Source organism: Cnephaeus nilssonii (genome assembly GCF_951640355.1).
Source record: "Cnephaeus nilssonii genome assembly, chromosome: 15".
Classification (NCBI taxonomy): Eukaryota; Metazoa; Chordata; class Mammalia; order Chiroptera; family Vespertilionidae; genus Cnephaeus; species Cnephaeus nilssonii.
In genome coordinates this window covers 622,332-628,331 of record NC_137086.1, presented here as the reverse complement: position 1 = coordinate 628,331, position 6,000 = coordinate 622,332, and positions in this window count along the sequence as shown.

Here is a 6,000-nt window from a genome sequence, read left to right as displayed (position 1 = left end):
GAGGGAGACACACACCTGAGGGAGACATACACCTGAGGGGGGCACACACCTGAGGGGGGCACACACCTGAGGAGGGACACCCGAGAGGGGGCACGCACCTGAGGGAGACACACACCTGAGAGGGGGCACGCACCTGAGGGGGGGCACGCACCCGAGGGAGACACACACCTGACGGGGGGCACACACCTGAGGGGAGCCACGCACCTGAGGGGGGGCACGCACCTAAAGGGGGGCACACACCTGAGGGAGACACGCACCTGAGGGGGGGCACACACCTGAGGGGGGGCACACACTTGAGGGGGGGCACGCACCTGAGGGAGACACACACCCTAGGGGGGGCACGCACCTGAGGCTGTGAGGGCAGGAAGTCCGCCTGAGACCCGGTGCTCCTCCCCGCAGCGTCCTGCGGTGTCAGTGCCCCCACCGACCGGCTCTCTCAGCAGCACCCATTTTCAGGTTCCAGGAGGTACCCCAGTAAAGGCTAGGAGACTGCTCACAAAAACACCGGAAAGTAAAAGACGCCAGGTGACAGAGGCAGGGCCCTCCCAAACCCACGTGTGTGGAATCGTGCCCCAGGGGCCCCTGTCCTAGCGGAGCGGCTCGGAGGCCTCCACGCTGAGTGCGCAGACCAGGTGCTGGGCCTCGGGGAGGTGGGCCGCCTGCCTCCGTCTGAACGGCACCTCCCTTCTTGGCGACTGTGCGGGGAGGGGACTTGCTTAGATAAGGCTGGTGTGGGCCCTCGGCTCAGTGTCCTGCCTCTCGGCCCCAGAGTCACGTGTCATCCCTTCGCTGCGTGGGTCCGTGGCCACCGCATTAAATCTTCCGCGTCTCGGGCTCAGGGCTCTTCTGATTTGAGCGCCAACATGCGAACCCATGGCGAATGTACCTCACTGCCCTCAGTCCAGGACACTGTCATCTTACAAGGGTGTAAGCTCAAATCAAACACCACTGGTTTCATAGTCAAGAAATAGGAAAACCACCACAGCTTTGTGCTAAAACCCAAGAACATGACCCTTTTCCCTGATTTTTGATCATTCTCACTTCTTGTGTTGCTTCTGTGCCTTGTCCATAGTTTTGAGTTTTACTTCTCAGAGTTTTGCTTAAGTAGAAACAGAATTTATATAGAGTTGTATTTTTTAAATCAGGTTTTATCTTATATTTCCATATTGATTTTTATCTTAGTCCTATAAGGTGGCTATGGTAGTGTAATCTTCTTTTCTTTTTATTCCACTAATGGAGGAGCTAGTTGAATTGTAAAGTTCATACTGCTAGGAAGTGGCAGAATACTGACTCAAATCTGGTTCTTTAGCTAGATTTTGAGCCTTTTTTTTTTTTTTTGAGTCAGTGGTTCTAAGCCTTGCTGCATGTTAGGATCACTTGGGGAGTTTTTAAAGAAGAAGGTAAAAAGGGGTCAAATATATGGTGATAGAATGAGACTAGACTTTGGGTGATGAGCACACAATAGAGTATACAGATTTTGTATTATATAAAGTTGTACACCTGAAATTTATATAATGTCTCCAACCAATGTTATCCCAATAAATTTAATTTACAAAAGAAGAAATACTGATGCCTTCCTGGGCTTTATTTCCGGCCAATTAAATCCCAGTATCTGAAGGTGGACCTCACTGTGTTTTAAAAGCTCCCCAGGGATTCTAATATGCACCCAGGGTTGAGAACTACCCTGTTTTCCTCCCTCTCTGTCAGGGCATAGCAACTTTTCTTTTTAATCTTTATTGTTGAAAGTATTATATAAGTCTCCCTTTTCCCCCCTATTGACCTCTTCCAGCCTGCTCATAGCAACTCTTTTTTAGAAAAATGAAAGCAGATAAAGTAGAAGCCAAGGCTCCAGACCTGCCCAGCTCAATCCTGCCCCTGCTTGCCTCCTGGGCACATGAACATTTGTTCAGTCCAGGGTTGGATGTGAGCTGGGGGCACTTGGAGGTAGAGAACATGATTAGATGACAAGTTTTCAAAGGTTCTTCTTTTACTATTGAGGAAATGAGCCCAAGAAAGGGATTCCAGAGTGAGTAGAGGAGTCTTTTTGCCTGTACTGTAATTTGCAATTGGGTGGCTTACATCATGATACTCATGAGTGATTGTGATGATGGGTTGCCAAGGCTTTGTCAGAACAAAAATACCCAGACTCCCACTGGAGATCCTAAACCTGACTTGGGGAGGTCTTCCCCAGGGAGCAAATTTCCTTTCACTGCACACCATCCCTTCTTTCCTCCACCTCCTGAGACCTACCTCCTGGGATCCTGTTGGCACTGGGTTTAGAGTGAGGCTGTGTTTATGACATGACGCAGGTGAGCTTGGGGCTTGGGGATTGCTGACTCTGTAGGCAATTAATTGGATCTACATATAAATCTCATTTTTCATCTCAGACAATGCTAAGAAAAGTCACATAATTTCTCAGATATCAAATGCTTTAAAATGTCAGTCATCTGCATACTCCATTTGCAGAGGATTTTCAGATTTGAAGATACTTTGTATTTGAAGATATTTTGTATTTTGGATTTGAAGATATTTTGTATTTACCTCTCATAGACCAACTTTTTCATAATTATATATGGAAATTAACTCACTAAATTAAACTAGCCTGAAAAAAAGCGAATAGTTCATTTTTTAAAAATTAAGAGTATGAGCAACTAACTACACAACGATGATACTTGAAGTATGGGTGGGAAATAGTATAAGCCTCAAAAATATGTATATAAATAGGAGATATAAAGAAACAGACTTTTAGGTTAATATGCAAAAAAAAATCCAACCAATCTACCAGGAGAAGACAGAATATGCCCTCATTAGCCAGGCAGTGTCATCTACCAGGGTTTCTTCAGGGTTGAGGAACCAAATGGCCATCCTTTTTGATGTTCAGCCTCACTCTTGTCAGTGAAGGATTCTATTTGCCTGGACAAGTATCCCCATGGGCTCCTTCAGGGAATAAGGAATCTCAACTTGCCTCTCTAGTCAAGAGCCACAGAAACCCCCATAAAAACAAAAGAATAAGCCTAGAGCTTATATCAAAGGGTAAGAAGTTTTTTAATTATCTTAGGGAAAATAAGTTTTGTTATTCACTAATTTTGATTTAAGAAGCTATCAGTTTTAAAATGAGACCACATCATGTATCTAATGAGAAATCTGATTTCTGTTTTGGGACAGCTATAGAAGAGGGCAAGTAAATATTTTAGTGTGATCTGTATCTCCCAGAGAGTTCTGGAAGTCAAGACTTGAGTTCTGCTATCACTCTGCTTAAGTCTCCAGTGTGTTAAGTTCCAAAGTTGATGCTGGTTTATAAAATTTTAGTTTCATTGATATTATTATTTCCATGGAAAGTTTATCATTTTTCCTCTGTTTAAAATTGGTGAGATTGATACATAAATAACTATGATTTTATTGATTTAAAAGACAATATGAAATAACTGTAAGGTAACTAGAATCTATCTATCTATCTATCTATCTATCTATCTATCTATCTATATATATATATATATATATAAAAGCCAAGTGACCAGAACAACTGGAACAACTGGAATGACTGGTCGCTATGACACGCACTGCGGTCAGCCAACTGGCTCGATGGGGGGTGGGACCACTTGGCCAACCTCCCGCGGCCCCTCCCCCCAGCCCACCAGGCCCCTGATTGGCCCCCCATCCCGATTGGGAGTTCGACTGGGAGACTGGGAGTTTGATCGCTCACTATGATGTGTACTGACCACCAGGGGGTGGCACAGAGCAAAGGAAGGCCCCAGCTGGCAGCTGGAAGGCCCTGATTGGCCCTGATTGCCAGCCAGGCCTAGGGACCCTACCTGTGAATGAATTTCGTGCACCAGGCCTCTATTTTTAAATTAAAATAAAAAAATTGGGACTGGCCCCTGTTAGTTTAATGTTTCTTTAAATCACTTACTTTTGAGCATCTGTACAGGTTGTAAACCTAGTACTTTGCATTACAGCCAGGATGAAAATGAAAGGAATGGCAATTTTTTTATTTTTTTATTTTTATTTTATTTTAATTTTTATTTTTTATTTTTTTAAGGAAAAAATAAAAAATAATAATTACCTTGCTCTGTAATTTTATTAAAGAACAGACTTATGGCAATTTTAGAAGAAATAAGTGTGTACACACATATATACATGCATACAAATCTATATGCACAACTATCCTTTCTACTTGATTACATGAGCATTAATTCTATTTGTTTGCCATAAACTTCTTTTTAAGTGAGTGGACAGTAGATCTCAGCAGAGTTGTTTTTGACACCAAGTCTGTTCTTCTGTCAAGATGATTAGCCCTTCCCTCCCTGCCCTCACTATCTATGCACCCCTTCATTTTGCAGATAATCAATCAGAGGAGGGAGAAGTGTGTGGACAGTAGATCTCAGCAGAGTTGTTTTTGACACCAAGCCTGTTCTTCTGTCAATGATTAGCCCTTCCCTCCCTGCCCTCACTATCTATGCACCCCTTCATTTTGCAGATAATCATTCAGAGGAGGGAGAAGAAGCAAGGCTCTCGGTGTCTTGCATAGTTGTCTGCAGCCAGCACTGAGCCACTTTGTTTGCTGTGTCTGTGTCACCATGTGCAGGCAACCATTTGGGTCACTTAAAACCGTTAAGACCTTTATTTCTGACTTACAATAGGCAAGATAACTCTAACCCAAGTAGGAACTAGATTTACTGTTATTTTCTATTATAAGTAAGATTCCTAAGGCCTGAAATTCTCAGAAGTATCTTCTAATGGGTTCTTTGTTTTATTTTCCCCATTTATTAGAAATCATCAGAAAGTTGATATCTGCATTACTTCTTTTAAAAGTGTACACATATTTGATTAGATTTTGAATGATCTAAGATGGTCTCCACATTTTAATAATGATTATATTGTCCTGGAAGAGTCATTGACTCTATCTACAAAACAATCTATTTCTGTATGTGAATCAGAGCACATCCACAAATGTTAGATATTTTCTTCGAAAATAATGAAGAATCCAAGGTTTAAATGTTGGAGGGTCTGAGAAAAATGGAGACATAGAAGGAATCAGAAAGAACTGGTCTGAGTACTGTTAACCTTGTTCTAGCTGTGTCTCAGTGAGCTACCTCACATCTTGAGCTGATATAATATTTATATTTCCTATCTTTGAGGATTAAGTGAGGTCATGGACCCACAGTATCTAATAGAGTCTGGCTTCTCAGTTAGACATTCAGTAATGGTAGTTATTGTTTGTGCTGTTGTTCTTAATAGGAAGATTCTTACTTTTCTCACTGTCATCACACACAGTAGGAAGTGTGACTCTGGGCAGGCTGTGAAGACCTGGAGAGAGAGGGCATTCCAGGTAGAAGTAAGGAATATATGCAAAGTGGAAGGCATAGAATTTCATGTTTCATTTTTCCTCCCACAGAATTGCTAAAATTGGAATGAATATGGTTGGTGGTTAGAAAAAGTTGAACTTGTGTTCCAAAGGAATTCTTTTCCTTTTCTTCAGTTACCCCAGCTTCCCCTGTAAACCTAGAAAACAGAAAATATCAGAAACGTCATTTTTCCTCTGTCCATCTTTCTTTCTTAGTACTGACATGGCCTTAAGTAGGCAGTCTGATTTTGAGATCCATATTTGATTCTGCAGGCACAGCCATGTTTGATTCTGGAGTGCTCACCTGTAGTCCAGAACCTTCTATTCACAACAGTGATTACAACCTGACAAGCAGGCAGTGTCCTGGGCATTTGAGCTTACTCTGACTCATCCCCCTTTGTTGGTGGTCTTTATATGCCAGGGTCCTAGGGACTTACCCAAGTTTCACACACCTGACCTTGCTCTGTAATTTTATTAAAGAACAGACTTATTTCAAAAGCACTACAGCTCTGAGGAGACGACAGGATGTGTAGCTCCAGACTGTTCCTCAGCTGAAGTGCAGTGAGTGCAGAGCCCTTGTGCACAGCCTCCACTGGCTTAAGGAGAAGAGCTCCCACGTCGGGAAACTGTCCATTTCCGTTAAGTCAGAGGAATGT